The 11,377-nt window shown below is 39.1% G+C and overlaps 1 non-coding gene across 1 annotated transcript; it reads left to right on the top strand.

Annotated features, from left to right (window-relative positions):
- The first annotated feature begins 8,710 nt into the window (after positions 1 to 8,710).
- Positions 8,711 to 8,874, top strand: LOC126015302 (U1 spliceosomal RNA). Its single transcript, XR_007498181.1, has one exon. It is a non-coding gene; the product is annotated as a U1 spliceosomal RNA (small nuclear RNA).
- The last annotated feature ends 2,503 nt before the right edge of the window (positions 8,875 to 11,377 follow it).

The raw sequence follows: 11,377 nt of genomic DNA, 5'->3' as shown, positions 1-11,377 counted from the left end.
CCAACAACTCAAAACCTGTCAGCGGACAAACCATTGGTTGCATTCCCAAAGGAAACATGTCTGGCTTCACTAGAATTGTTGCAAAAGGGGTTTCAATTTAGATTCAAAGAGCTTCATCTCCATGAACAGGACATACAGCTTTTTTGTAACCCATTTTCTGTTGAGATTGAAAATGTCCTTACAATTTACCAAATGGAACTGGCTAAACTGCAGAATTGTGACTCTCTGAAAGACGCATTTAAGACAAGTAACCTTTTGAATTTCTATGCATCTCTCCCCTCTGAGACATATCCAAATATCAGAAACCATGCACTCAAAATGGTAACCATCTTTGGTAGCATTTATGCCTGTGAACAGACTTTTTCAAGAATGAAACATCTGCAATCTCCAACCAGATCAAGATTAACTGATGCCCACTTGCATCACTTGTTACGGCTGGCAATGACAGATATGGAACCAGACATTGACCATCTCATTAGCCAAAAGCAGGCCCACAGTTCCCATTGAAATACTGGTGCGTGATCTGTTTATTTATAAATGGTTTTCATTTTATTTATATAAGATATGTGCAGTGTGAGTAGGAATTAGTAGCTCATATAGTCCAGCCCTCCAGCTCTCTATGGGACCGTAATCCGGCCCCCACTTTAAAAAGTTTGAAGACCCGTGCCCTATATGGTTCCCCAAGCCAGAAGCAATTTCTGAGCACATAGCCAGGAGTAACCCCTGAGCATCACCAGATGTGGCCCAAAAACCAAAAAAAAAAAAGAAAAAGAAAAGAAAATAGGGACAATAGTGGAGGGTCATGGAACTCTGGTGATAACGGCCTGCAGTAATTTCCAACATTAATACTATAAATGTAAACCTATATACCCATATTGAAGCAGGCAGATATGAGGAATTTCTGGCAATTAATTCTTGAGATATAATAAAAACAAGATGGAATTTGAAGAAATTACTGTCACTAGCTCTAAAACAGTTAAAAGCATTACTTTCAGACCTACTGTGTGGACACAAGAACTGAAGTCTGATATGAAAGAGAGAGAAAGAGAAGTGTTTTCCATAGGGCGGGATTGGGGTGGGGTGGGGGAGGGCACGGATGGGTGTTATAGCATCGTATGACTGAACCTCAACTATCCACAACTTTTTATCTGTATCTCATGGTGATTTAATTTAAAAAATTTGATTAAAAATTAATTTAATTTGGGGCCAGTGAGGTGGCGCTAGAGGTAAGGTGTCTGCCTTGCAAGCGCTAGCCAAGGAAGGACCACGGTTCTATCCCCCGGCGTCCCATATGGTCCCCCCAAGCCAGGGGCTATTTCTGAGCGCTTAGCCAGGAGTAACCCCTGAGCATTAAATGGGTGTGGCCAAAAACAAAAAAAATTAATTTAATTTAAATTTGATTTAATTTGGGGGCCAGAGAGATAGCATGGAAGTAAGGCATTTGCCTTTCATGCAGAAGGACAGTGGCTTGAATCCCGGCATCCCATATGGTCCCCCAAGCCTGCCAGGAGGGATTTCTGAGCATAGAGCCAGGAGTAACCCCTGAACACTGCCGAGTGTGACTCAAAAACCAAAAAAAAAAAAATTTGTTTTTATTTAATTAAAAAAAAATAGCACAGACACAGTCTCACATACTAACCCCTCCAGAGAGAAGCTCCAGCAGCAAAGGGTTGTGACAGGAACACGAAGGTAGATCATGGTTGTTTTTTGAGAGATTTTGTTTTGTTTTGTTTTGACTGAATCACCATGGGATACCATGAGTTAAAAAGTTGCTGATGGTTGAATTTCAGTCATATAATGTTCTAATACCCATCTCCTCATCAGTGTACATTTTCTGCCATCAATGTCAGCAGTTTCCTTCCTGACACCTCCACCAGTCTGTCTCCATGCTTAATACCTATTCTTTTTTTCTCTCTTTTTTCCCTTTTAGACACCATAGTTTGCAATACTGTCACCAGAAAGGGTATCATGCTTACTACTTTACCTCCTTTCAGCATCCCATTCTCGTTCAGAGAATGATCATTCAGAGAATGGTTATTTCCAACTAGCATTGTAGTAGTGGTCCCTTCTCTACCCTAACTGCACTCCTCCCTTCCCCTTTGTGGCAAGCTTCCACCATGGACCAGTCCTCTCTGGCCCTCCTTTCTTCTTCTTGTCTTTTGGAATTATTATTCTCATACTATAACTTTGGGGAGTTTAATCTATTTATTTATTAATGGGTGGGTTTAAGAGGAAGATGGTTGCCTCACTGCTTCAGGCATCTTGCGTCTCAGCAACTCTAGTTGGAAAAAATCCTTCATGAGAGGAAAACGGGTGAACACAAGTGGCTGCGAATATGAAATAATGAAACCACACAAAATAAATTGTATGGGGACCCGCGTCTTCTGGCATAGGCATGAGACAAGCTTAATTTTTAAGCAGGGAGTTTTATAAGGGGTAAAGCCAGTCATAGGTATTGAGAAGAATGTTTACAACTACAAAGCAGAGTTTAACAGCAGACATTACTTAAGCTATGGGTGTGAGCCATAAGAATTCTGAGCTACAAAGGAGGTCACAATTCAAGGCAGCTCTTAACAAACTAACTTCAAATGCAAAATAAGAAATTATTATAAATAGAAAATATCTAGGAACATGATCTTCGCTGAGCTGAGCTCTATTATTTTAGAGGTCAAGTGAAAGAAAGAGCTAAATCCACTAAGGTGTACTTCACATTTTCTGGGCAGAGTCAATAGCCCAGGATTTGCATTCTGGCTATGCTCTTGATTACCAGAAACTGAGGCTGCAAGGACATATTTGAAAAAGAGAAAAAATGTTTTCTTTGATTTTGGTGCTAAATATTATCCAGAAAAGAGGTTTTCTTAGTAATCTTTGGTGCTGGGATTTCTGAAAAGAATTTGATTGAGGCCATATTTTTGCCTGAGATTTTACAAGGGAGAGATAGTCAAACATGACAGAAAATGTAATGTCAATACCATATCATGAATTTCAAAAATATTTCTTTGGAAATTCCTCAACTATCCATGCAGGGGAAGAAGCATCCACAGCAGGCCTTTTGAGGAACCCTGTGGGGGTTATTTCAACTCTCCACACCAGGGAAATCTGGAGAAATATCTGGTGGGCTGAGTTTCCCTTAAGTTTATGCATAGCAAGGCACCTCACCTTACCTCTGATATTTTATTAGGGCTGGTGGAGCCCTCTGAGTAATAGCCCTTAGGGGCTATTATTATGGAGACTAAAATTCAATAAGATGTCTACAGCCCTGATATCAGCAAGACTATGATAGATAGTTCATGCCAGGGACTCTAACCCATTTATGCTGGATAAGGGGGGGGACCACACCCAGCGATGTTCAGGGGTTCAGGGATTACACCAGGCTCTGCACTCAGGAATCATGCCTGGTGTTGCTCAAGAAACCTTATGGGATGTTGGGTATCAAACTTGCATCAGCCGTATCATTCTACTGTTTTTCTAGCCCCAGCTGGACAGTCTTTTGTCTCTTTTTCCAAGACTATAAGATAGAATCTTGGAGACAGTGTGCCAGATGTTTGGCATTTTTCTTGCTGCCCAAGATAAAGTTATATATCTTGAAAATCTCTTCCCAATCACAACAATTGCTATGGTGGGGCTTCTCAGCATGCATGCTGTGCATATGTGCAACATCAATAACATAAGAGGGGAAGGAAGAAGAAATAATAATTTTGTTCCCAATTATTATGACTCACCCATTGGTGTAGGAATAGCAAAGAGTCATTAATCATTAATAGGCATCTGTCCTGAAATGATGTGGGGAAAAGACCTGGGAATAGCCACAGGTAAATTTCATGCTCCACCTAGCATTAGAGTTGCTCTCCTCAGTTCTTAAAGAGAGACATGAAAATCACTGGCCCTCAGAGAAAGGAGTAGATCTTAGAAACAGAAATAACATAAATTAAATTTGTTTAGGGAGCTGCTGCTGCCTACTGTATTATATGTAGGACTCTCCAAAAACAAGCTTTGTGGAAGATATGAGTTTCCTATATGACAAGTGGACTTTGGCAATGCTGCACAAGTTAATTGACCAAATTCAGAAACAAAAAGATAAGAGATTTATTAGAACACAAAAGTGTGGGCAGGAAAAACAGGAAAAACAACTTAGTCAGGTAGGCAGAAGAATAGTTAAAGGGAAATGGGGGTCTAATCAAATGATATGGCATACCTATTATGTATAATCAGAGTCATAGCTAATCTGATGAGAAAGTTTTTGGTAAATCTCCATCTATGCAGTTTTGGTGTGTCTGTTCAAAAACACTTTAAGGATAGAAATATAACCACTGTTGATAACCTATGAACAATAAAAACAGAATCATCATTTATTATTTCTGAATAATGATAACAGGACTATCAGTTCGTATTTTGTTACCCCTTTCTTACCAGGTGGTTTAATGTCTATTTTTAGTCTTCAATAATAGTTTCTGGTTGTAATGTGCAGTTCTCTAAGTTCTATAAATGTACAGTGTGTTTCCATCAGTTAGACATGACAGAAAAGTTCCATTTCTACAAATTCCTAGAACTGTCCCCTTTTATTCATCTCTCTTATTTCATATCCCTAGAAACTATTGATTTTTGTCTTCCTCTAGCACTGCCATACAACAAAATAATATAATTTCATCTTTGACTTCTTTCATTTAATTAAATGAGTCTTATTTCATTTGATGTATGTTTCAAATAATTCAATGGACAATTCTTACATGTATTTTTTAAACTTTATTTAAGCATCATGGTTCACAAAGTTGCTCAGAATAGTTATTTCTGGTATTCGATGTTCCAACATCAATCCTACCACTGATAAGACCATCCCTCCACCACTACTCCCAGTCTCCCCCCCAAAACATGCCTCCTTTGACAGGCACAAAATAATTTATACTGCTTGTTTTATCAAAATGGTAAGTTGAATTTTAAAATTTAGTGCAGTGAAAAAATTTGTAGGAATTGTCATATCTCACAATGATGTTACTAAAGTTGTTGTTGAAGGATTTACCGAACTATTCGTTGCTAGTTGGGTCTGCTGTGTTTTTGTTTACTAAGCTAAGTTGGCTTCTTTGCTACTTTCCTATCTAAGTTGCTGTCCTCTGACAGAGCTAAGAGTATTGTAGAATGTGTAGATGTGCTCTAGGAGCTCCAGGACCTGTATACTTGAGAATTTCATTGACTTAGCATCTCTTCCAAGATTAATCATGAAACAGTGAAGTTGGGCTATTTGTATGGCTGTGGCAATGGGATGTGAGTGTCACTGCAAAGGTTTCAGCAGGGCAAGAATTCTGCCTGGCCCCCTCTGGAGAACACTCCAGAGTTTTCAGTCCAAAAATTGGTTATATCCATGAGTTCTATCTGCTTGACTTGCATTTCTTCCAAGGTTAGTCAGTAAGTTGTTTTGAAGCTAGGTCATTTATATGGCAGTTGTGGGGTGTGATTATGTCTTTATATGCTTTTTGACAAATGCACACATCTATAAGCTACACATCTATCAAGATTAGAACTTTCTCCTCACCTTTAAATGTTACTTCATGCCCCTTCCAAGTTAAATCTCTGATCTTGCCTCAACTCTCCCCCATAATCACTTATTTGTAACATGTTTATTTATTCATTCATTCATTTATAGGCTTTTGACTCAGGGCTTATTATTGGCTCTGTGCATAGGGATTACTCCTGGTGGTAGTCAGGGACATCAGGGATCAAACCTAGACTGACCAAGTGTAAGGCAAATATCCTACTGACTGTACTTCAGCCTCTTTTGTGATATCTTTAGATATAACAAACACAAACACTGTTTTGAAACAAATTTTTCCTAGAACATATTGCTTTTGTCTGTTCTTAAAATACACATACATATATGAATGTGTGATATATATTTGATATGTGGGTTTTTTGCTTACTCTAATTTTGTAATGACTTTAATAATAAGAGGTCAAACAAATAAAGAATATTTCCTGGGGCCGGGAGGTGGCGCAAGAGGTAAGGTGCCTGCCTTGCCTGCGCTAGCCTTGGACGGACCGCGGTTCGATCCCCCGGTGTCCCATATGGTCCCCCAAGCCAGGAGCGACTTCTGAGCGCATAGCCAGGAGTAACCCCTGAGCGTTACCGGGTGTGGCCCAAAAACCAAAAAAAAAAAAAAAAAAAAAAAAGAATATTTCCTATTAATAAATAAATATAATATTTTAATTTTCTTAAGTCTTGGAGAAACATAAAATAACCAATGTTTCAAACTAGTCACAAAATTTTTTCATTTAGTTTTTTTAGTTTATATAATTAATTATTGATCTGTCATAAACTTTATGAATCAGAGCCTGGAGAGATAGCACAGCAGCATTTGCCTTGCTAGCAGCCAATCCAGGACCAAGGGTGGTTGGTTCGAATCCTGGTGTCCCATATGGTCCCCCGTGCCTGCCAGGAGCTATTTCTGAGCAGACAGCCAGGAGTAACCCCTGAGCACTGCCGGGTGTGGCCCAAAAACCAAAAAAAAAAAAAAAATTTATGAATCAACCTTCCCCATAAATTATGGAATATACTTGAAGGGAGTCGGGGCTACCCTGGAGGTATCAAAGGCTACTTCAAGTGCTGTGCTCAGTCATTCCAGATGGACTGAGTTGGCTGCATGCAAGCAAAGTACCTTAATACTTGTATTACCTCTTTAGTACTGAAATTGTTTATCCAGCTCCATCTTATAATAAACTTGGTAGACTATATGTTAATGTTTTCATGGATTCTCTTCACATGGACTGCATCTAAAGAGAAAAAGAACAAATAAAAATTTCTGTAGATGATAAAATGACCATAGTTTAAGATTTCTCTACAAAACTGACAAGGATTTGATCAATTTGAAGCATACAATATCTTACATCTTTTAAAATAGGGCCAAACATCGTGGTGCTCTGTAATGCTTTTTAATAGGATTCAATCCCTAGTACCACATGCTTTCCCAAGAACTTCCCAGAGTAACCTCAAACCATAGAGTCAAGTGTTGCCTCTGAGCACTGCTGAGAGTGGTACCGAAACAATGCACTTATACACACAGAGCTGTAGCTATGAGATGAAAAATCCCTCTATTCTTGCATTTCTGTTCTGCAAAAATTTTAGGAGTTTAAGGAGCCCCATTATGGTCACTGTAATTTTAAATCATTATAGATTTTATCAGTTGAGTGAAACAAGAATTTACAAGAGCAAAAGCCAACATTTTGTTAAAAAAAAAAAAAGAAATTTAGTAGAATGCTTGCCTTGCACAAGGTTGTCCAGAATTACATCCCCAGCATCCTATATGGTCCCCTGAGCATCATCAGGAGTAATTCCTGAGTGCAGAGCCAGGAGTAATCCCTGAGCACCATCAGTATAGCTCATAAAGGAAAGCAAAACAACAACAAAAACAACAAAAATAGGGGGAATTTATATCATATGTGAATTTCAATTTGCATTTTAAGCCTGATTTCTCTTCTTTCCTTATATTAGATTCCCTGAGGATAGACATTTTTCAATGCAGTATTCCTGGTACCAAAATAGCAGCAGGATTATGTTTTTAAAAAAAATCTCTCCAGCAGTCACACAGTTCCAAGAAATTGAGGCAGGCATAAAGACTGGCAAAGGACTCCTCTGGGAAAATGGGAAGACCCATTTTCACCCCAAGTCAGTGTATCCTGAGGAAAAGAAAAGTGAATCTAGGCTAAGGGGAGGGGGTTGTGAGCCACCCTAGCTGGGCTCCATCAGCCAAACAGTCCCAAGAAACTGAGGTAGACAAAAAGACCAACAGTAGGCCCCTTTCTGACTCAGAAGAGCTATTTTTGCCCCAGATCAGGGTGCCTCAAAGGAAAGACCCAGGAGGAGAGGCGGGTCTTCCAGCCATCAGCTGGAGTCCAGACAACCACACAGTCCCAAGAAATGGAGGTAGAAAGACTGGCAGCAGGCTCTTTGACTCAGAAGAACCATTTTGATTCTAGATGAGTACTCTTCTAGTCAATGATCCCACCACAACACATTTAAAAACAACAACACTACTACAGGGGTACAGGGTCCGGAGAGATAGCATGGAGTTAAGTCATTTGCCTTGCATGCAAAAGAACAGTGGTTCGAATCCCGGCATCTCATATGGTCCCCCGAGTCTGCCAGGAGCGGTTTCTGAGCACAGAGCCAGGAGTAACCCCTGAGTGCTGCCGGGTGTGACCCAAAAACAACTACTACAATGCAAAGGTCACAATGGGAAAGCAACATAGAATCCCACCATGCTTAGCGAACAATGATGGAATAATGGTAGTTCTAAAGACTCAACTAGTATCAGCCACATATATAGCATCTCTAATAAGAACTTTAGACAGAAAATGTTGAGGATATTCAAAGAAACTATAGGATTGACTGCCAATAAGACACAAAAGTATCTGAGAGTAGAAATGGACAAACTTCATACAGAAATGACAAAACTGAAAAACTTGGTAGGGGGGAAAAATCACTAGAAGGCAATCTAGCAGAGTAACAGCTTCTAAGGACAGAATAGGTGAGCTGGAAGAGGAGCTGCATAACACTGCCATAGAACAGCAGAAGATAGAAAAGAGAAGATGGAAAAGTACTCAAAATAAGACAGCAATAAAACTTTAAATAAATTAAAATAAACAACATAAAACTCATTAAGGTCCCAGAAAGCAAGAGAGAAAACCCCTAAGAAACAGCAACAGTCAAAAACTTCATTGCTATACTTACCTGGCAGGGGCGATACCATGATCACGAAGGTGGTTTCCCCAGGGTGAGGCTCACCCATTGCACTCCGGGTGTGCTGACCTCTGAGATTTCCCCAAATGTGGGAAACTGGACTGCGTAATTTATGGTAGTGGGGGACTGCGTTCGCGCTCTCCCCTTAAAAAAAAAAAAACTTCATTGCTGGGCAGGAGATGTAGCCCAGAAGGTATGACATTTGCCTTTCACGCAGCTGACCTGGATTTAATCCCTGGCATCCCAGATGGTCTCCTAAGCATGCCAGGAGCAATTTCTGAGCGCAGAGCCATGAGAAACCCCTGAGTACTGCCAGGTGTGGCCCAAAAGCAAACAAATAAGCAAACAAAAAAGACATCATTGCTGAGAAGTTTCCAGAGCTAAAGAGCACATATACCACATCTTGGATAACCAAAGAGTACCAGCTAAAAAGAGACCCAAATAAAAGCACCATAAGGCACATCCTAGTTACAATAATAAAAAATTATAGATATAACATACTGAAAACAGAAAGATCAAAAATAGAAATTACACACAAAGAAGCATCATTAAGATTTACAGCAGATTTACTACAAGCAACCCTTCATGCCCTGAAGGTAGAGGGATATAGTGAAAAAACAAGTCTGATAAAAAATGGGAGGCTTCATTCTCTGGACTTAAATTTTATTCTAAAACTCAAATGGGTTTTGGGGGTTTTTTTGTATTGTTTTGGGGGGACACACTGGCTGCTCAGGGTTACTCTTGACTCTGTGCTCATAAATCACTTCTGGCTCAGGAAACAATATGGGATGCTTGGGATTGAACCTTTGTCCATCCTGGAATTAAATGAGTTTTAATGCCTCGCCAAGAATACTTTACTCCACCAAACTCAAAATCAATTTTAAAATCATTTAAGAGATATAACTTAAGGCAAGATAAACTCTACAAACACACCAATCTTTTATAAAAAGATGACACAAAATTCCATGGCAATTATTTCTCCCAATGTCAATTAACAAACTGCACCAATTAAGAGACACAATGGCCAATGAATTAGAAAATTTAATCCAACATTTTGTTGCCAGCAAGAAACACATTTGAATAGTCAGAGCAAACAAAGACTCAAAGTCAAAGGTTTGAAGACGATCCTTCAAGCAAACATTTCCCTTAAAAAGGCTGGGGTGGCCACACTAAAATCAGACAACACAAACTTTAGGCTTAAGAAGGTTATGAGAGTGGGTCACTTCTTAATAATCAAGAGATATGTACATCAGAAAGAAATCATATTCCTAGACATATATACACCAATGACAAGCTACAAAATAGTTCAAACAACTGTTAATAGACTTGAAGAAAAACTATTTGAGGTGTTTTATGGTTTCATATAAATGTTAAAGTTTTTATTCCAAGTACTTGAAGAATGCCATGTGCTTGATGGGGATTGCATTTTATCTGTAAAGTGCTTGAGTATAACGGCCTTTATTTTGGGGTGCCACACTCAGTGGTGCTCAGGAGTTACTTCTGGTTCTGCATTCAGGAATCACTCTTGGTGGACTCAGGGAACCATGCAGAATGCTGGGGATCACCCCCTAGTCAGTTGTGTGCAAGGCAAATGTCCCCCACCTGCTAAACTATTGCTCCAGCCTGGAACAACAATTTTGACTGTTCATTCTTCCTTTTTTTGTCAGGGTTCCCAGTGGTTTTAAGGGCTTACTTCTGGCTTTGTACTCAGGGATAACTCCTGGAGGCTTTGGGGGACCATATGAGATACCAAGGATCAAACCCTGATAGGCAGGTGCAAGGCAAGGACCTTTTCCATTGTACTATCGCTGTGGATCATTAACTATTAATTCTTCCAATCCATAAATAGAGGATATATTTCCATTTCCTTGTATATCCTTCTATTTCCTATAATATATTTTATAATTTCCATTAATAAGTCTTTCATCTCCTTTGTTACTTCCTAGGTACTTGATTAAATTTAGGGAGATTAATGAAATTGAAATAGGCTTTTCTTTTTTTTCTTTTCTACCTCAATTTTTGCATATAAAAATGAAACAGATTTCTGTGCTTATTTTGTAGTCTGCTATCTTCTGTACTGGTTTATTTTTTCTAGACTTTTTTTCTTAGCAGAGCAATGTTTTTTATGTGTAATATTGTGTCATTTGACAATGTTGATGGTTTGAGTCTCTAAATCAAATTTTGCTTAACTTGCTTTCATTTCTCTTTCTTGACTAATTTCTGGTGCAAGGACTTCAAACACTATGTTTAATGATAATAGAGAGTGAATACCCTTTTCTTGAGCCTAATTCTATTACAGTAGTTTTTAAATTTTTACCACTGAGTATGATGCAGGCTGTAGTTCTGTATTGTATGGCCTTTACTGTTCTGAGTTTTGTTCCTGATACCAGCATTTTGTTTAAAAAAAAAATTTATCATAGGGCCAGAGAGTTAGCATAGCAGTAGGGCATTTGCCTTGCACACAGCCGACCCGGGACAACCTGGGTTTAATCCCCAGTATCCCACATGGTTCCAGAGCTTGCCAGGAGCGATTTCTGAGTGCAGAGCCAAGAGTAACCCCTGAGCATGTCTGGGTGTGGCTCAAAAACAAACAGAAAAAAATTATAATAGATTGGTGTTGGATTTTGCTGAAAATTTTCTCATTTATTTA

This window comes from Suncus etruscus, chromosome 7 (genome assembly GCF_024139225.1).
Source record: "Suncus etruscus isolate mSunEtr1 chromosome 7, mSunEtr1.pri.cur, whole genome shotgun sequence".
Lineage (NCBI taxonomy): Eukaryota > Metazoa > Chordata > Mammalia > Eulipotyphla > Soricidae > Suncus > Suncus etruscus.
The sequence above is the reverse complement of the archived record's forward strand: the minus strand, read 5'-3'. Positions and strand labels throughout refer to the sequence as shown.